We start from the raw sequence: 21,477 nt of genomic DNA, 5'->3' as shown, positions 1-21,477 counted from the left end.
TGACATGTATGCCTCCTGATGTGATGTAACCTGAAGCACATATCCTCACCTTAGGAAGCAGTCTTCAGCCAAATAATTAACCTGAACCTAATTAAGCCTTGTGCACCTATCTTTGAGATTTCAAAAAATACATAGAGGACCAAGTTAAGTGACGCCATCAGAAAACAATTGGATGAATCTGAAGTTTGTAACATTCTCCAAAACAGTTGAGCTGGTCTGTTGAAATACCAGTGTCATGGAAGAAAAAGAAGAAGGGGTAGGGGAAACATTTCAGAACTGAAAGACTAGAAGGACATAAAAACTAAATGTCATTCATGAACCATGATTGATGTTCTGGAAAAGTGAGTTTAAAAGATATTCTGAAGATCTAAGCAAATCACACATGGATAAGATATGGATATTAGGAAATTATTGTTTTAAAGTGTGGTATTAGCATGTGGTTATTTGAGACAATGTGCTTATTCTTAGGAGTTGCTTAATAAAATATTTGGGGATGAAGTGTCATAAAGTTGGAATTTGCTTTCTCATGGTTAAGCAAAAAATATAAATCTGTATGTAATATATATATACACATCAAAAACAAATGTACAAAATTGTTAATTTAAAAAATTGAGATAGTACATATATAGATTATTCTTGCACTGTTGTTTTCAAGTTTTTTAAATAACAAAATGTTGGGGGAGAAATCCAGTTGGTCTTATTCAAGCTCGATGATGGCTTTCTATGAGGGAGGCTGCTAACACATTTTGCCATATTAGGTGCAAGGAGATGTATATAATTATTTCCGGAAGTGATAAAGGCATTTGATACAATTGGGTATTCATTCCAGTAATTCCTTATAGGAATAGATTAATGCTTCCTTAATCTGCCTCAGTCTCACCAACCAGCATCATGCCAAAGTTTTAAAATACTCCCATTAGAGTCAGGAATAAGACTGTTGCTTAACTTTATTCTGGAGGTACTTTGTCATCAACACAGTTCAACAAGGAAAACAGAGTGGGAGTATAGAAACTGGAAGAGGCAGTAAAATCATTGCTATTATCAGATGATATGACTGTGTACCTAGAAAGCTTTATGGGATCAAATAGAATAACATGACAAACAATAAGCACACTCTTTTTTTTTTTCCCCCCCGGTACGCGGGCCTCTCACTGTTGTGGCCTCTCCCATTGTGGAGCGCAGGCTCAGCGGCCATGGCTCATGGGCCCAGCTGCTCCGCGGCATGTGGGATCTTCCCGGACCGGGGCACGAACCCGTGTCCCCTGCATCGGCAGGCGCACACTCAACCACTGCGCCACCAGGGAAGCCCAGCACACTCATTTTAACATACAGAAATATTAACATACAGAAATAGCTTACATAGATAAAAACAACCACCAGTTAGAAGATAGAGTGGAAGAAAAGACCTCATTTGCAGTAGCATTAAAAAAAAATGGCTAGGAATAAATTTTTTTATCTTAAATTAAAAAAAATAAAGTAAAATTCTTCCTTAGAAGGAGGCATAAGAAATAGAAAGGCGTACCATGTTCTTTTTTAGATGAGGAGACTCAGCATCATAAAGGTAGCAGTTTTACCTGAATTAAACTATAAATGTAACATGATACTTGTAAAAAATGCTACTGTAAAATTATCATGGTTTTTTTATGGAGAAATAATCAAGTATAGCTTGAAAAAATATAAAGAAGGATCATAAGGTAGCTAGCCCTGACAGATATTAAAAACATTTAAAAATCTTTAGTATTTAAAACAGTATGTTACTGGTTCTGTGACTTTGAAAATATTAGAAAAAAATAAATTAGAAAGACAGGGAATATGCTGCAGAAAATCCTATTAAACTAAATTTAGATACTTGCCCCTTGCAGTGTTCCAAATGCTCTTGAATCTGTTAATGCCTTGCAGTCAGCTGGTTATGTCACTTGATTATCCTTTTGTTAATCCTGGCTCTTGCTCTGACCTGAACGAAGCCAGTTATTTTATCCTGCCCTCAGAAATTGCTTAGGACTGGGACAGAAGACAACCCAGCCGTCTTTACTAAATCCTTCAAGGTGTGTATACATGAGACATTGGCAGGAACCTCAAGCTCTTCAAAGAAGACTCAACCCAGATGAAATGTGGAGGTAGCCTGGGTGTGTCCAGAATTTCTGATCCTTTGCCAAATGAAAATCAGCTACATTCTATGCGTAGGGAAATTTTTTTAAGGATTTTGGGGCTCAGAAAAAAACCATTTTTTTTTAACAACTAGACTAAGTGAACCTCTTTTCATGAAGATGTTTAAGATGCTGTGAGACCAACTAATTATGAGATTGATCAAGGTTGAATCTTGATACTCATAATGATAAATTTGACTTTTAAAATGAGTGTGACTGTTTAGAATAACATGTGCTGGTTTCATCCAATTTGTAAATTTCAGATTTTAAACAAAGCTTAGAATTGTATTCTTTGGGAATTTACACCTTTTTATTTTGGAGTTAAGGGACTCTGGGCCACTCAGTAGGGCCTGGATTCCAGGTCTCCCAATCCCCATGCTTGTGCCCTTTCTATAGGATCATACTTCTTTTCACACCTTTAAATTAGTTATCTTCATTTCCTTAGAATGTGCGCTGAAGTTTTCAGAAGGGCATGATAGACGTGAATGTAGTTTTATGGTGTCTTAATGTAAATGTTTTCTCCACATTGCCTGTGATGCTAGCACTTTTTCATGAACTTTCCTATGCTCTAAGTTGCTGCCAGATGCAGCAGGAACAATTGCTATTCCTAAGGAAACCCATAGCTCACTTTATTTTCCTCTTACCTTTTCTTACCCTGGTAAACTTTCATGGTCATTTAGCTCTGTCATAAGAATGAAAGAATGCAGTGAGTTTAATCTTTCCTGTGTTCAGTTATATGGTCCACACTGTTTGTGTCTTCATTCCAGTTTTTTTTTGTGTGTGTGTGTGTGTGTGTGAATGGAAAGTTTTATTTATGAAGGAAGATCTGCATCTTTTTTTTTTCCCACTCCCAGCTTCAGATGTCTCATAGATGGGCAGCTCAAGTCACTTGGATCTTCCTCATTTATCCCTCTCTTCCTGATGTCTAAGGCTAATCTTATACTGTTAAAATGAATAATGACATAAAAAGTAGAATCCTGCTTCCTATATAGGAGAGACTTAATTAAGAGCCAGAGAAGGCTAGAGAAAGCTGCTGTAGGGTTTTGCCTCAACAAAGTAGTAAGTGTTGAAAGGAAATGCAAGCAGTGTGCTTTGGTAAGAGAATTGTAGCATGTCAGGGTAACAAGGGACTTTTAGGCAACATCTGTGTACAACGATGTGACGTATAAAGCCCCCCCAACTGCTGACCAGTGGTCAGCCAACCGTTTGAGCCACGCTGAAGACCAGAAACTCGTGAGTACAGCTAGAATGACAGAAAGAACCTTGGCTTTTGGTTGGTCTCTGCATCCTGACTGCAACACATGTGCTCTGTTACCTTGGGCAAAACCGTCTCTCATCCTCAATTTCTTTATTGTAATCTCATTAGGCTGTTATGAGAATTCAGTGAGATCACAATAACTATTATTCTCAGCTAGTCCGTACTCAGAAGCAGAGCTGAAGATATCTTCCTGTTCTCATCTCTTGGTTCTGAGTGTACCTCTTGGGGCTATGCAGAACGTGTTTGTAATCTCAGTACCTAACCTCTGTGGTTTAATTTAATAATTTCAGATCTCACCTCTCTCTAGGGCTGTTTGTTGTCCTTTGTGTATTTGAAAGCTGTGTAATTGAAGGACAAATGCACACAAAACATTGGTAAGCTGGTGGCACCTTAGAGCATTCTCTGTGATCTACCTATATCCTACTGCGTTATACTGAGTTTATGCTACACAGACAGTCTCATTTGTGAACTTGGTGTGTTTATGAACAGAAGCTTAAATTAAATTTAACCGTTTCATTTCAGTCATCTACTGATGTGGAAAATTGTTCACTTTCTGGAGAATATACTGTGTACATACGTTTCAGTCAGAGGGGAGTGAGAGTTATCATTGGCATCAGACATTTACTTTACAGCTGTTAGAACTTAACCCTTACCCCTAAGATATAAAGCACAGCCTATACATAAGTCTTTTCCACTTGCTACTGATAATCGAAATTCTGTCCCAACACAACAGGTGATAAAGTAACCCCATAGACATATATGATCTCACACATACCCATCACATGTATTTACTCTTTACATTCCAAATACAGGGTGAGACCTGGAGAGACACATTTTCACATTTGTCCTCTTAGAAGCATGTGGCTTTTATGCATGCTGTCCCCATCGTGTTAAATAGAGTGTACAAAGATAATTCAGCAGAACTTTATCTCTGGGCATCTCAATTCTGAATGGTCTGTGATTCAGGGGTGCCCTCAGGGCCTCTGAGATGGCTCAAGAAGGGTCTGTCCCTGGATTCTGGACTATCCTTATTGTCTTGTCCTCTTTCTTCCCCTCATGGTCATCTTTTCTCTTTCCAGTTGCTGTGCCTGCTTCTTGACATTCTTATCACCACCTCTACCCCTTTGTTCTTTTTTTTTCCTCCTACAATTTCCCTTACACTTCAGTTTGTTTTTCATATTCAGCGATGCTGAATTTTGCTTCAGCTTAATTGATTGCCGTATGTCATACATTTGATTATTTGAGCTTCACCCTTCTTGGTCCTGTTTCATGTCAGATATTTGTTTCTAGAGAAACTCTACCTTGAGTAATTTAGGAACCCTGGAGTAGAACATATTCTCACTTGGGCTTTTAAACATGTAAAATTTGAGGATGGACCCTGTTAGATCTTGAATTCCTTAGAACCTCATCATGTATATAGTTAGCAAATATATATGACTGTATTACATTGCACTCATAAATTAAATGTTCCCTAACCACAAGCACAGTGGTCAGGTCTCTCTGGTGGCTTAAACAGACCACTTTACGTACCCTCATGTAACTCAGATAATGAATGCCCTTTGTTGTGCTTCCAATTTGCTATGTGAAGGAGGTCCACTTCTGAGATCGGTTTTAAAAGTGTTCTTTCAAGGCTGTCTGCATGGCCCCACTTAAGAAATTAGGCTATGCAAATCCAACCTGATTACATGATTCAGGTCTAAGGAACTTCGAAGTTCATTTGAGGTTCTTGGTTACCATAGCTTTTAGATTTTACTGGAATTGAAAAACTGAATTTTAGGCTTTTTAAGTTTGATGCAAGAATTCCACTTCTGGCACCAGTATATTTTCTTTAATTCTGAGACCTAACTGACCAGGCTATAATTTTTCTCTGTATTCAGAAATTGATTCTGTGGCCTTGATATACTTTTGTTTATCAGTTTATTTCCTGCTGCCATGACTCTTACTCCTATCAAAACACTTGTTTCTAATGTAGGTAAAGTGCTAAGCCCAGAGATTCTGCTGATCTGTAATGTTCCTAATTGTGCAGGTTGAAGTGTCCCAGGGCTTGCTCATTTAGGGTCCACGGAGAATGCATTTGGCCTGGAAGAAGCTTGTTTTGTTTACTTATATCTTGTGAGAGAGGTCACTCCTTTATAGTGACCTGGCATGGGCCGAGGGCACGACTCCCCTTTTAGGCCCAGCTCATCGGTAGAAAGCCCAGCAATGTGGTTTGTGACTATTATTTTTCCTGTGGCAGTGCAGTGTGGGAAGCCAGAATCTTTTTGGAAAATCTGATGTTTTTTATTTACCAGAAAGATTCACAGAATCGAAGGAAAAAAAATCCCGCAGTCGTCTAGTGTGCACAGTTCAAAACTGTCATTTATTTTAGTTTGAATTGTTGCTTCAGGAAAACCATTATCCATAATCTTTTATCAGGTTTAGCTGCATGCTGAAGTACTCTTCTAATATCTTATTATTAGACAGTGAAGCCATTTTTCCTCTGTGTATGAGTATAAAGCAGAAGCTTGTTAAACCTTTAATCAAGAAGTCATCCCAGATTCCTAGTCCCACATGGAAGAACATATTTCTTGTGTGGCGTGTTCATAAAGTCAAAGGCCCAGTCCATGCACAGATGCATGTTACTCCTCAGCAGAGAGACACCCTAGATATTAGCCTGTATCTGGTACTGTGCCTGTCATTCAAGGGGGCTGTGTATCATTGGCCTCTTTTCCCCCACTGTGCTTAGCAGGGCCCCCAGACTGCATCATAAAGAACTTAAGAATGAAAATGGAAACTAACATGTGAATGACTACATGTAACATATAAAAAAAGAGGTTTTCTCATTACACGTATATGTATGTGTGTGTCTAACCTATGTGCATTATACACACACACGCACACATATGTTTAACCTATATTCTGTCTCCTCTGTTACAGTGCTTACTTTACAAAACGGCAATATTTTTATTCTTTGGATAGCTGAACTGGCATTCATTCATATACGTATTAAGTTTCTACTAATGTTCTAAGCACTATGAAAGAATAAAAATATGAATCTTGTTGTCAAGTAGCTTACAGCCTCCTGGGAGAGGTAGAACCATTAATATAGAGTTGAGGGACGTGCTAATAGAGATACTATATGTAAAAGGTGCTTTGGAACCTTAGAGGAAGGAGTGAAGTCCTTGGGTAGGGGTCTCAGGGTAAGATGGAATTTTCTGGGAAAGACCCGCTGTGTTGAGGAATCTGAATTTCACCCTAAAGTCAGTTAGGGAACCGTTAGTGAATTTTATCCCTCAGAATGACATGGTCAGATCTGCCTTCTAGGAAGTTCACTCTGTGAACTACAATTTAAGAATGAGAGGGTAAGGTTATTCCCCAAAAAATTAAACATAAAATTACCGTGTGATCCAGCAAGTCCTCTTCTGAGTAAATTCCCAAAAGAACTGAAAGTCAGGTACACCCATATTCACAGCAGTACAATTCACAATAGCCAAGAGGTGGAAGCAACCCAAAGGTCCATGGAAAGATGGACAGATAAACAAAATGTGGTACATAGATACAACAGAATATTATTCAGCCTTAAAAAGGAAGGGCATTCTGACACATGCCGCAACATGGATGAACCCCGAAGATATAACGCTAAGTGAAATAAGCCAGTCTTCATCTGTGAAGTGTGATAATAGCACCTGCTTCATAAAACAACAGGGCAGTCCTGAGTGATAAATGAGTTAACTCATATAAAGTGCTTCAAAGGATGCCTGATACACGGTAACTCCTCAGATATTAGCTGCTACTGGTGCTGCTTTTGCTGCTACTGTTACTACTCCTACTTTAGTTGAAGCAGTAAGAGGATAGATACAGCATATTAATCTTGGTTCTTTGACTTTGATGGGATGTCCTATTTTTAACAGTTTTATTGAGGTACAGTTGACATACAATGAGTGCACCTATTTAAAGCGCACAGTTTGCAAATGTTTGACATATGTATACATCCATGAAACCATTCATGAAATACCGAAAGTGAGAGTGTCTATTGCCCCTCAGATTTTTCTCAGGCCCCTTGGTAATCACTCCCTTTCACGTCTGGCTTTATCTTTCCAGGCAACCACTGCTGTTCTTTCTCTTGCTATGATTAATTTGCATTTTCTAGAGTCTTATATAAATATGGTCATACAGTATGTACTCTTTTGTCATCTGACTTATTTTAATCAGCATAATTATTGGGATTCATCCATATTCACATATGAATAGTTCATTCCTTTATACTGCCAAATAGTATTCCATTGTATGGATATACCACAGTTTGTTTACACATATACACCTGTTGATGGATATTTGGAGTGCTTCCAGTTTGGGGGTATTACAAATAAAGCTTCTGTGAATATTCATCTATAAGATTTTCTATGGACAGAGATATGCTTTCTTTTCTCTTGGGTAAGTCACGGAGTGGAATGGCTGAATCATATAGCAGTTTTATACTTAGGTTTTCAGGAAACTCCCAAACCAATTTACAAAGTGGTTGTTCCATTTTACATCCTAGCGGCAGTATAGGAGAGCTTCTGTTGCTCCACATTCTCACCAGCACTTGGTATGGCAGGCTTTTTAATTTTAGCCACTCTAATAGGTATACAGTATACAGTGGTATTTGTGGTTTTTTTGGTTTTGTTTTTTTTTTTTTGCGGTACACGGGCCTCTCACTGTTGTGGCCTCTCCCTTTGCGGAGCACAGGCTCTGGACGCGCAGGCTCAGCAGCCATGGCTCACGGGCCTAGCTGCTCCGCGGCATGTGGGATCCTCCTGGGCTGGGGCCCGAACCTGTGTCCCCTGCATCGGCAGGCAGACTCTCCACCACTGCGCCACCAGGGAAGCCCTTAATTGTGGTTTTAATTTGTATTTCCCTAATGACTAATGATGCTAAGTATCTTTTAATGTGTTTATTTGCCATTCCTGTATTTTCCTTGATGATGTGTATTTTCACATCTTTTGTCCATTTATTGGGTTGTTCATTTTCTTGTTCAGTTCTGTTTTATATATGGATACAAGTCCTTTATCAGATATATGCTTTGTAAATATTTTGTCTCTGTCTATGGCTTGACTTTTCATTTTCCTAGCACTGTCTTTGGAGCAGCAGCAGATTTTAATTTTGAAGATCTAATTCATCATTTTTTTCTCTTAAAATTTGTGCTTTTGATATTGTATCTAAAAAAATCATTACCTAATCCAGTATTACAAAGATTTTGTCTTATGTTTAGTTTTAGAAGTTTTATTGTTGTAGGTATTAGAGTTAGATCTCTGAACAGTTCGAGTTAATTTTTGTATATGGTGGAAGATATGGATTGAAGTTTTTGTGCATGGATATACAATTGTGACAGCACCATTGGTTAAAAACTATTCTTTCTTCACTGAATTGTCTCTCCACCTCTGTTTAAAACAATGTGTTGTCCTGTATATCTTTATTAATTTCTGGACTCTCTATTCTGTTACACTAATCTCTTTGTCTATTTGATGCCAGTACCATACTGCCTTGATTACTGTAGATTTATAATAAGTCTTGAAATCAGACAGTGTAAGCCCTTCAACTCTGTTCTTCTTTTTCTAAGTTGTTTTGGCTATCTGTGTTCTTCATATTTCCATTTGGATTTTAGAATCTGCTTGTCAATTTCTACACATACACAGAAGATAGTTAGAATTTTGATTGAGATTGCCTTGAGTCTATAGGTCAATTTGGGTTGATAGAGATCTTAACAGTATTGAGTCTTCTAACCTATGAACAAGGTATTTATTTAGGTCTTTTAAAAATTCTCAGCAATGACATAGTTTCCGCTGTACAGGTTATTGTTTCTTTTGTCAGATTCATCCCCAAATGTTTTATGTTTTTGATGCCATCTTAAATGGTATTTTCATTCATGGTTAGTATATAGAAATACAGTTGATTTTTGTAGGTTGACCTTAGATCCTACAACCTTGCTAAACTCACTTATTAGTTCTAGTAGCCTTTTTGGTAGATTACATTGCAGTTTCTACACAGAAAATTGTGTTACCTGTTTTCTTCCTTCTTAATTTGAATTCTGTTTTTTCTCTTTCTCGTTTTATTATATAATAATAAATATCTCAGTGGCTAGAACCTTCATTACAGTGTTGAATAGAAATGTTAAGCATGAACATCCTTGTGAATGTTCTTGCTTTGTTCCTGATCATGGGAAGAATGACTTCGTTTTATTGATCATTAAGTATGATCTTACCTGTACATGACGTTTTAAATTTGAGGGCGTTACTTTCCACTCCTAGTTGGCTGAGGGTTTTTAGATGTTGGGTTTTGTCAAATGCATTTTCTGTATCTATTGAGATGATTATATTATCTTCCCTTTTTAGCTTCTTATATGCTGATTGATTTTTGGAATGTTAATCTAGCCCTATATTCCTGGCATAAACTTCACTTATTAGTCCTTTAACATTTGTAGAATATGTAGTGATATCACCTGTCTCATTCCTAATATTGGTAATTCGTGTTCTCTTTCTTTTTTCCTGATTAACCTGCCTAGAGGGTTATCAGTTTTGTTGATCTTCTCAAAGAACCTGTTTTTTGTTTTATTGATTTTTCTCTATTGTTTTTATGCTTTTTATTTCATTGATAATTGCTTTGAACTTTATATATAAAAATATGTTATTTAACCATGTGTACATACATTTATATATGTGTGTGTGTATACACATATATAATATGTTTAACCATGTAGCATTTTCTGTGCTCTTCATTTTTTGTGTACATCTAGATTTCCATCTGGTATCATTTATCTTTTCCCTGAAGAGCTTCCTTTAACATTTCTTCTAGTGTGGTTCTTGTGGTGATGGATTATTTTAGTTTTTGTATTTCTGAATATGTCTTTATGTTGCCTTTGCATTTGAAAGGTGTTTTCACTGAATATAGAATTTTTGGTTGACCCTTTTTTCTTTTAGTACTTTTAAAGATGTTGCTCCACATTTTTTTGTTTGTTTGTTTTATATTGTTTATGCTGTCAACCAGAATCTTTATTCCTTTAATCCTCTGTATATAGCATGTCTTTTCTCCTCTGGCCCACTCTTAAGATTTTTTCTTTCTTTCATTTTTTAAACAGAAACAGACTCACAGATTTACTTATTTATTTTTAATAAATTTCTTTATATTTGGTTGTGTTGGGTCTTTGTTGCTGTGCTTGGGCTTTCTCTAGTTGCGGCGAGCAGGGGCTACTCTTCGTTGTGGTGCACGGGCTTCTTATTGTGGTGGCTTCTCTTGTTGCAGAACACGGGCTCTAGATGCGCAGGCTTCAGTAGTTGTGGCACACGGGCTCAGTTGCTGTGGCTTATGGGCTCTAGAACACAGCTTCAGTAGTTGTGGCGCACAGGCTTAGTTGCTCCGCGGCATGTGAGATCTTCCCGGATCAGGCTCGAACCCACGTCCCCTGAATTGGCAGACAGATTCTTAACCACTGCCCCACCAGGGAAGTCTCAAGATTTTTTTCTTGATCATTGGTTTTGAGCAACTTGATTGTGATTTGCTTTGGTGTGGTTTTCTTCATATTTCTTATGTTTAGGGCTTTTTGAGATTCTCAGATTTGTGGCTTCCTCAAGTTTGGAAAAATCTCAACCATTCTTCAAATCTTTTTTCTGCCCCCCACCACTCTCCTCCCCTCCACAAACTCGTTATCCTTATATTAGCTCACTTGAAGTTGTCACCCAAGCTCATTGGTGCTCATTTATTTACTTTTTTAGATTCATTTTTCTCTGTTTCATTTTTGAGTAGTCTCTATTGCTATATTTTAAATTCAGCAATTTCCTGCAGTATTTCCTGTTAATGTCATCCAGTATGTTTTTCATTTCAGACATTGTAGATTTCATCTCTGGGAGTTTGATTAGCATTATATCTATATCTCTATATATGAAGCTAACATTTATTATTGAACATACGGAATACGATTACAATTGTTTCAGTGCTCTTGTCAATTAATTATATCATGCGTCAATTCTGAGTTAGATTTAACTAGTTGTTTTTTTGTATTATAGATTTTTTTGTTTGTTTCCATTTTTGATAATTTTTGGTTGTGAGATGTTGTGAATTTTATCTTATTGGTTGTTTTTATATTCTGTAAGACTTCTGGACCTGAGTTCTGGGACACAGCTAAATGACTTGGAAACAGTTTTCATCTTTTGAGTTTTTCATTTAAGATTTGCTGGGGAGGACCAGAGCAGGTGTTACAGCACCTTATTTCACACTCCTGAGGCAAGAACTCTCTAAGTTCTCTACTCAGTGCTGAGTCAGTTATGGTTTTCCAATATTTCTGATGGGAATATACTCTGTTCCTCTCTCCATGTGAGTCTTGAATGCTGTTCCCTTTAATCTTCTTGGATGATTCTTTCAGCAGTCTTGGTTACTTTCCTTACATGCTTGCGTTGATCAGTTTTGCTTGTGTTTTCAGTTCTCTGCTGAATAGTCAAGGGAACCCTCTACAGATCTCCATGGTTCTCTCTCTGTGCAACTGTGCAGCTCTCTCCACTCCAGTACTCTGCCCTACAAATTCTAGCCTCCTTGCTCTCCTCAGATTCTAATCTCTGAGACTTCACCTGTGTTTTTCCTCCTTGCATTGTGGCCTGTAAAATCTCTCAAAACAGTAAGTTGGGGCAGTTGTAGGGCCCATCTCATTTGTATCCTGCGAGTCAGGGATCAGTGTCTCATTTCCTAATACCCAGTCTTGAAAACTGTTGTTTCTTATACACATGTACACACATATGCACACACATGTGCACAGGCATACATACATATCATATGGTTTGTTCGTTAATTTCAGGCAGGGGGGATAAATCAGTCTTTCTTACTCCATCTTGCTCTGGAACTAAGTCTGATAGGATACTTTTTTTTTTTTAGTTGGAGTAAAATTGCCGTACAATGTTGTATTAGTTTCTGCTGTACAGTGAAGTGAATCAGCTATGTGTATGCCTATATCCCCTCCCTTTTGGACCTCCCTCCCCCTCTCCCCCCCCCCCCCATCTAGGTCATCACAGAGTACCGAGCTGAACTCCCTGTGCTATACAGCAGGTTCTCACTAGCTATCTGTTTTACACATAGTAGTATATTTATGTCAAACCTAATCTCCCAATTTGTCCCACCCTTCCTTTACCCCACCATGTCCACATGTCCATTCTCTACGTCTACGTCTGTATTCCTGCCCTACAAATAGGTTCATCTGTACCATTTTTCTAGATTCCACATATATATGTTAATATATGATATTTGTTTTTCTCTTTTCTAGATTACTTCACTCTGTATGACAGACTCTAGGTCCGTCCACATCTCTACATATGACCCAATTTCATTCCTTTTTATGGCTGAGTAATAGTCCACTGTATATATGTACCCCATCTTCTTTTTTTTTTATGATACATGGGCCTCTCACTGTTGTGGCCTCTCCTGTTGCAGAGCACAGGCTCCGGACGCGCAGGCTCAGCAGCCATGGCCCACGGGCCCAGGCGCTCCGTGGCATGTGGGATCCTCCCGGACCAGGGCATGAACCCATGTCCCCTGCATCAGCAGGCGGACTCTCAACTACTGCGCCACCAGGGAAGCCCTACCCCATCTTCTTTATCCATTCATCTACCATTGGACATTTAGGTTGTTTCCATGTCCTGGCTATTGTAAATAGTGCTGCAGTGAACATTGGGGTGCATGTGTCTTTTTGAATTATGGTTTTCTTAGGGTATACGCCCAGTAGTGGGGTTGCTGGATCATACATACGGTAGTTCTATTTTTAGTTTTTTAAGGAAACCCCATACTGTTCTCCTTAGTGGCTGTATCAATTTACGTTCCCACCAACGGTGCAAGAGTGTCCCCTTTTCTTCACAACCTCTCCAGCATTTATTGTTTGTAGATTGTTTGATGATGGCCATTCTGACTGGTGTGAGGTGATACCTCATTGTAGTTTTGACTTGCAGTTCTCTAATAATTAGTGATGTTGAGCATCTTTCATGTGCCTCTTGGCCATCTGTATGTCTTCTTTGGTGAAATGTCTATTTAGGTCTTCTGCCCATTTTAAAATTTTTAATTGTTTTTTTTTTGATATTGAGCTGCATGAGCTGTTTGTATATTTTGGAGATTAATCCTTTGTCCATTGTTTCATTTGCAAATATTTTCTCCTATTCTGAGGGTTGTGTTTTCGTCTTGTTTATGGTTTCCTTTGCTGTGCAAAAGCTTTTATGTTTAATTAGGTCCCAATTGTTTATTTTTGTTTGTATTTTCATTACTCTAGGAGGTGGGTCAAAAAAGACCTTACTGTGGTTTATGTCAGAGTGTTCTTCCTATGTTTTCTTCTAAGAGTTTTATAGTGTCCGGTCTTACATTTAGGTCTTTAATCCATTTGGAGTTTATTTTTGTGTATGGTATAATGGTAGTGTTCTAATTTCATTCTTTTACATGTAGCTGTCCAGTTTTCCTAGCACCATTTATTGAAGAGGCTGTCTCTTCTCCATTGTATATGTTCTTGCCTCCTTTGTCATAAATTAGGTGACCATATGTGTGCGGGTTTACCTCTGGGCTTTCTGTCCTGTACCATTGATCTATATTTCTGTTTTTGTGTTAATACCATACTGTCTTGATCACTGTAGCTTTGTAGTATAGTGTGAAGTCAGGGAGCCTGATTCCTCCATCTCCGTTTTTCTTTCTCAAGATTGCTTTGGCTATTCAGGGTCTTTTGTGTTTCCATACAAATAGTAAATTTTTTTTTTCCAATTCTGTGAAGAATGCCAGTGGTAGTTTGAAAGGGATTGCATTGAATCTGTAGATTGCTTTGGGTAGTAAAGTCATTTTCACAATATTGATTCTTCCAATCCAGAACATGGTATATTTCTCCATCTGTTTATGTCATTTTTTATTTCTTTCACTTGTGTTTTATAGTTTTCTCAGTACAAGTCTTTTGCCTTTAGGTTTATTCCTACGTATTTTATTCTTTTTGTTGCAGTGGTAAATGGGATTATTTCCTTGATTTCTCTTTCTGATTTTTCATTGTTAGTGTATAGGAATGCCAGAGATTTCTGTGCATTAATTTGGTATCCTGCAACCTTACCAAATTCATTGATTAGTTCTAGTAGTTTTCTGGTGGCATCTTTAGGATTCTCTATGTATAGTATCATGTCATCTGCAAACAGTGACAGTTTTACTTCTTCTTTTCCGATTCGGATTCCTTTTATTCCTTTTTCTTCTCTGATTTCCGTGGCTAGGACTTCCAGAACTGTGTTGAATAAGAGTGGCGAGAGTGGACATCCTTGTCTTGTTCCTGCTCTTAGTGGAAATGCTTTCATTTTTTCACCATTGAATATGATGTTTGCTGTGGGTTTGTCATATATGGCCTTTATTATGTTGAGGTAGGTTCCCTCTGTGCCCATTTTCTGGAGAGTTTTTATCTGATCATCTCAGTAGATGCAGAAAAAGCTTTTGACAAAATTCAACACCCATTTCTGATAGGATGCTTTTTGAATTGTCAGAACCTGTTAGATGAATGTTTTTCAAAGGCATCCATTGTGGTGCAATGGGAACAGTGATATAAGGCTGCGAGAGCCTCATCCTTTCTACCAATGACCATCTGTATAAGTTTTTTCAAGGGATGGACTCATGGAGTCTCCTGGTTGGATGGGACTCTACAGGTTATGTGGCTGATCCTCCAGCTGATGCATAAAACCCTTTCTGTACAGTCTCTCCTGTACTCTCGCATGTTGGGCAACTCGCCTTTTTAAAGGACACATTTCCTATTTAGATGTTTCTCATGGTTAGAAACTTCTTAACTTACATGAGCTAGAATCTTTCTCCCACTAACTTCCATCTAGATTTGTCTAGTGAAGTCATGTGAAATTACTTTAATCCCTTTTCCACACAATAACCTCCCTTACATTTGAGGGCCAAGTGCCTGCTTTCTTCCCAGGGCATCTCCAGGATAAATATCTTGATCTCTCTGAACCTCAATTGTCTTATCTCTAGAATGTAGTTACAAAAAGGATTCCTGCATCTGTGAGTGCCTTCGTGAGTGAGATACCATGCTAGATGCTAAGGATACAGAAGAGAATATACTGTCTCTGCCTCCCAGAAACTCACCAGGGAAGAGAAGTCAAATGATGCAGCAGAGAGATAAAAAGCCCTCTTAATAGAAGTGTGCCAAGTGTGCTGGACCCTTCACAAGATTTTAGAGAAGATCAAATTAATTAAGATATTGGAAGTATAGTCTATACACTATAAAAGACTGTAAGTGTGTTTGGTATTACTATTAGCGGTAGTCAGAGATGTACCAATAGCTGATCTGTCCCCATTATTTTTTCTGAAGCCTGTTATGCCTCTGACCTTTTCAGTTTGAAGCTTCTGTTTGAAACCTCTGAGTTCCACATAATTAATGAGTTTGGATAGGTGATGGTGCCCACAGGGGGCTAGAAACATGCCAGTAAGTTTATCTTTCCTCCTGCTCTTGCAGGTTGTTTGGGTTCAGGGCTTGTAAAAGACAATTGTACTCAGTGAATTTTTAAGTGAATTCAGATCTTATAAGCTAGGGACACTGTAAATCTCTACTGATGCTTTATTGTTTAAAACTCCAGATGGTGATGGTAATACTTCAGCTTTTCTCCATATGGAGAAACAGAAGACAGCTTTCAGAAGAAAGCAGTGGCAAAATTCAGATATCGTCATTTTGTAACACTAGGTCACTCTGTGTCTCCCTCACAGGGTGTTTGAGCTTCTCATCGTGATTTTTCAAGCATCTCTTTACTTTGCCAAGCATATCATAAATGTAAGTAAGAGGAAGAACTATATATCGATGTGACACGATGCTGAGGTTAGGGTTTGCCACAATATGGCAGCATTTCTTACACTTGGGGAACTTAAAAATGCAGATTCCCATTCCCAGACCCTACCTCCAAATACTCGGATTTAGCTATCTGGTGGGTGTTGGGAGAGGGGGAGAGGTGCTGCAGTGTACTTGAAATTCGTTTCTGGATAATTCTAGTACAGGTGGGCGCTGCGTTGAGAAACACTGGGGGCGGAGTGCACCTGTGATATGAGGGCAGTAAATCTTGTCCCGCCTCTGACTCTATTTGTTCTTGCCTCCACTAACTTTGGAGGGTCTCCTTTTTATCAGGAGTTTATATCGTGAGGAGTCGACAAGATGAGTCACATAGTTCCATTCTCAAAGAATCTTCAGTATAGCCTTAAGATGTCTGTAGATCCTGGTTTAGTAACTACATGACTTGGAGTGGGTTACTTTTAAGCTTAGTGATATAACCTGGATAATACAATCTACCTTTTCTTCAGGATTTTTAGGAAAACTGATTAAAGGTTAATAGGAAGACTGTTATCTTCCCTAAGCTGGACAAGAACTGATTGAGTATAGCTGATATCCATTATTCAAGAGAAAACATTTCTCCATGCCATCTTGAGCATTCATTTCCTTTTGGAAGTACTTCTGTTTTGTTTCGTTTTATAGTTGTAATTTAACTGTTTGTCTTTTGAGTGTGCTGTAAAATGTTGGGTTACAAAAGTTCCTTCTGTTACCAAATGGCTCATCAGGATCTAGACTTCTCTGGGCCACTTGCCTTCAGGGTCTGCTAGGGCTGCTACCACCACCACTTATTGTCTTTGTGAATTAGCCATTTTCTCCTGTCAGTAATTTCTGTTCAAATCTGATTATACCAACTAGGCTTCCAGTAGGAAGTGGTAGGTGTAGGTGTATCCAGGGCACTCTAAATATAATTACTGGGTTCTTTGAGCTAGCTCATTATTTCGGCTTCATGGTGCCCCATACCCCTTTCTTTCACAGATGTCTTTAGCTAAATCACCAGTACCTGCTTAGTAAATTTGCTTCAACTGTAAAAGATAAACAATACTCTACAGTAAAAGCACATTTAAAATACACAGAAAGCAGCAAAAAAAAAAAAAAAAAACCCACCGCAACGTTTTCTGAGAGACGAAGCAAGCTTACTGCTGTGGTATAAATAAATGGTCTTTGTGGATTTCATTTGCATTATTTCTGTACCAGAGTTTTCATAATGTACCCTCAAAATCTCACATTATATACTTCTTACTTCTTTTTTTTAACATAAAGAAAACTACCAACAACGACATATTTTTGAAAAGTAAAACATCATATGCTTTTTGTACATGCTTATAAGCCTTGCGAGAGCAAGGCCTCAAAAAATTGGGGAAAGACTCAGAATTGTTCCACTCCAGGGAAATCTTTAGTAAAAGGTGAAAGATTTATATGATCTGAAGAGAAACCAGAGTATATTTCTACTTTTTTGTAGCATCAATAATCAGTGTTCGAGGAGTCTTCTAGCGTTTCTCCTGACTGCCCACTTTTATTTTTTACAAACATTGAACTCTTAAATTTTTAATTAAAAAATATGAATGAGTAAATTCTCTGATTGTGTGGTGTAATTAATCTCACCTAACTTTTGCCTTTATTATCACCCACATGGTACATGCTTATAAGTAGTTAATAATTTAGTCACTTCTTTCTGAATATTAACAAATGAGTCTATATGAATTTCATACAACAACTTAAATACAAAATGCCTTGATGACAGGTCTGGTTGAGAAATGTATCTCAACAATCTGTGAGATGAAAGAGTTGTTAACTTCTCATAAACTTTCAAATCACAAAGATGAGAGATTTAAAAAAAATTGACTGTAATGAAAAGGTAGGTTTTAGGTAATATCTTTTAACACCTGAGATCAGTATTCTCTTCATATTTTCTCTCAGCACTACCTTCCTGAGGTAATTCTGCGTTCTTCCTCTCTTTGCCAGAGGATTTCTGCTACCTACGAAGACCCTTTCCAAATGTATGTTCTGGGATTTTCTCTCTCCCACAGTCTCCCACAGTCAAAACTTATATGTCTTTTCCTGATTTTTCTTTAAGCGCTCTGGCCTCCATTGTTTTTGATGAGAGGTCAGCTGTTAATTTTATGTTCCACAGTGGAACAAGTTGTTTTCCTCTGGTTGCTTTCAACAATATATCTTTGCCTTTCAACATTTTGATGAGTTTGGGTGTGGTTCTCTATGAATTCATCCTACTTGGAGTTCATGGAGCTTCTTAGAAATATAGATTAGTATGTTTTTTAAAAATCAAACTTGGAACATTCTCAGCCATTATTTCTTTGAATATATTTCTGTTCCATTCTCTCTCCTTTCCTTCTGATTCTTTCAGTGTACGTATGTTCTACAGTTAACGGTGTCCAAACCTTTCTGAAGCTCCTTTTATTTTTTTTCTTCTTTTTTCTTTCTTTTCTTTGGATTATATAGTCTCTATTCATCTGTTAATAAGTTTCCAGTTCAAATCTGCAGAGCCACTGTACTGAATTCTTCATTTCAGTTACTGTACTTTTTAACTCCAGAGTTTCCATGTGGTTCTTTGTTTTATTTTCTATCATTTTGTTGATATTCTCTGTTTGATGAGGCATTGTCATCATACCTTCCTTCACTTCTGTAAGCTTGGCTTCCTTTTGTTCTCTGAATATGCTTAAAATGGCTGCTTTCAAGTCTTGTTAACTTCTGGGCACCTGTAAGTTTCTATTGCCTGTTTTTTTTGCCTGTGTATGGGTCATACTTTTCTGGGTTTTGTTTTTTCTGTTTTTTGGGTGTTTCATAATTTTTTTGTTGAAAACTGCACATTTTAGGTAAAATATTGTAGCACCTCTGAATACTGACACTCCTTTCCCGTTCCTTTTTGAAGGAAGTTTGTTGAAGTTGTTGTTAGGTCATTTATTTATCTGTTCAGTGACTTGGCTGGACTAATTCTGTAAAGTCTGTTCTTCCCCACATTACGTCCTCTATGACTTTCTTGCTTAGGTATTTTTTTCTTGTTTTTATTTTTGGCCTGAATTCTTAAGGGTTTTCTGTGGGTCTTTATAAACCATTTATTGATCACAGTTTGTGCTTAAGCCGCCCTAGCTACTTAGATGTGTGTGTGTGGTTTGTAGACTGCTTTCACACTTCAGGGAGTTTACAGTTTCTACCCACTTTTAGCCAGGGTCCAGTGGTTCAGAGGTCTTCTCTCCAGTCTCTCCAGGGAGGGTGCAGCACTAGCTAGGCACAAAGTCTTCCAGACCATGAGGGATGAATATGATTTTATTTTTAAGCCCAACTTCCTGACTTCCTTCTAGGTTAGCGTGGCTTATTGTTTAGCCAGTGTTTTGGTCAAAGGTTTTGCTTAAACCTTTTAAGTCAGTAAGGCTTCCACATTTTGCTGATGGATCTATGTATGACTTGGGGAGTTTTCATGACTGCCCCAAGTCCCACTCTGGTTACTTCTGAGTGGGTACAGCCTAGGATATGTTCTCCCTCTTTAGGACCCTCAGGGATGAGTGTGATCCCAGGAGCACTCTTCTTGGATGTCTCTTAGGCTTTGTTAAATTTATGGCTGGTCCATCATTTTATAATACGTATGATACATCATGATACTTACATCATGAAGCTACTAGGTGCATGTAATTATTTGCTTGCCACCGGAATCTCCATTGTTTTTGACAGTGTCCTTAGGCATGAGCAGTGTTATGTCCCAAATAAAACCCGTTGATTCAGGCAGCATCATAGAGCTCTCTGTCATTACGTCTTCCCTCTTCTCCTGGGCAGAACCTCTGTGCCATTACATCAGATCTTTGGACGGGAACAGTAGCCCACTTCTCCCTGAGTGACAGCCCCTCTCTACAAGCAGGCACTGCATGGTTTTTTAGCTTGCTTCTCTCAGTGTGGAATCTTTGCCTGATGAGTGAGCTAGGATTGCTCACTTGGTGATTGGAGCCCTAATGTTCTCAGCCTGTTGCTCCTGGGGCCAAGCCCTGCCCTGCAAGTAGAAAAGGAGTGGGGGGGAAGAGGATGTAGTCCTCTCAGCAGCACCTGCCCAGATTTGTGCTTCTGCATTGGAGGGTTAGGAGTGGAGGAATGGGAGACACTGGCAGCCTAGCCTGCCTCTCTCACATGAAACTGTAGCCCTAGACTAGGAGCTGGGGAGAGATAGAACCCTGTTCTTGGCTGTCTTGTCTGTTCTTGGCTAATCTACCCAGATTAGAGCTTCCATCACCTCCTCTTTTCCTGATTTTTTTCAAGGCTTTGCTGTAGGCTAAGTGATATTTAGCTCATCTGGCGATTAATCCCTTGTAGTTGAATGTGCTTCTTAGGTTGTGGTTTCTTATATCTTTATGTCTCTGTTGCTAGTACCGTTAATGTCATAGGAAGTACTCAGTAAATGTCCCTGGAAGAATGAGTGGATGAATACCATATTTTTCAAGTGATGTGTTTATTTTTACTCAGAGTGGGTGATATATACAATGGGGCTTTTGAGTACTTGGGAGCTCTGCTGGGTGTGGAAGTAGGTCTGCACTCTGCTGACCTAGGCCAGTCATAGCCAGCCAGAACTTTCAAAATAAAAGGAGGATAAAGAGCTACCACATGGCACGTGAGTAAGAAAAGACAACCCAATAGCAGAGCAAACATCAGTAGCAACCAAAACAACAAAAAAATAGGTACATGATATGCACAGGCAGCCCATAGAATAGGTATCCCAGAAGATCAGTTAGTGTGAAAGGATGTTCACCTTCCCTAGTAATCAGGAATATGGAAATTGAAAGCAATATTGTAATATACATCCATAACTATCAGATTTGCAAAAATTAAGAAGTCTGACAAAACCAAATATTGAGGAAGATGTGGAGAAACGGGAATTTTGGTACACTGAAGGGGGGCTATAAATTGGTACAACTTCTTGGGAGAGTAATGTGGCAGTAATGAAATAAACTAAAGATTCATGTATCATGTGTACCTTATGACACAGTAATTTCACTTCAGGGCACATATCCTAGAGAAAACTCCTACTCATGCAGCAGGAGACACTCACAGAGGGATGCTTATTGCTGAACTGTTTGTAATAGTGAAAAGCATAAAACGACCCAAGTATACATCACTAAAAAAATAAATTTTTATGTAGTCTTACAGAGGAACACTGTACAGCAGTTCAAGTGAATGGTCTGCCTCTACCTACAGCGACATCTGTAAGTTTGATGTGTGACAAGTTATGGAAGGATGGGTGCAGTATGATA

The 21,477-nt window shown here is 38.4% G+C and overlaps 1 protein-coding gene and 1 non-coding gene across 5 annotated transcripts in view; one reads left to right on the top strand and one right to left on the bottom strand.

Annotated features, from left to right (window-relative positions):
* SH3GL2 (SH3 domain containing GRB2 like 2, endophilin A1) overlaps nucleotides 1–21,477 on the top strand; it is a 208,110-nt gene that overhangs the window by 101,198 nt on the left and 85,435 nt on the right. The window lies entirely within an intron of this gene.
* On the bottom strand, nucleotides 17,554–17,669 carry LOC114884878. Its single transcript, XR_003790940.1, has one exon. It is a non-coding gene; the product is annotated as a U5 spliceosomal RNA (small nuclear RNA).

The sequence above is a fragment of the Monodon monoceros genome, unplaced genomic scaffold, assembly GCF_005190385.1.
Source record: "Monodon monoceros isolate NGI ecotype Baffin Bay Population unplaced genomic scaffold, NGI_Narwhal_1 Super_Scaffold_5, whole genome shotgun sequence".
Taxonomy (NCBI): Eukaryota; Metazoa; Chordata; class Mammalia; order Artiodactyla; family Monodontidae; genus Monodon; species Monodon monoceros.
Note: the sequence above shows the minus strand (reverse complement) of the source record. Positions and strands in the feature narration are given on the sequence as shown.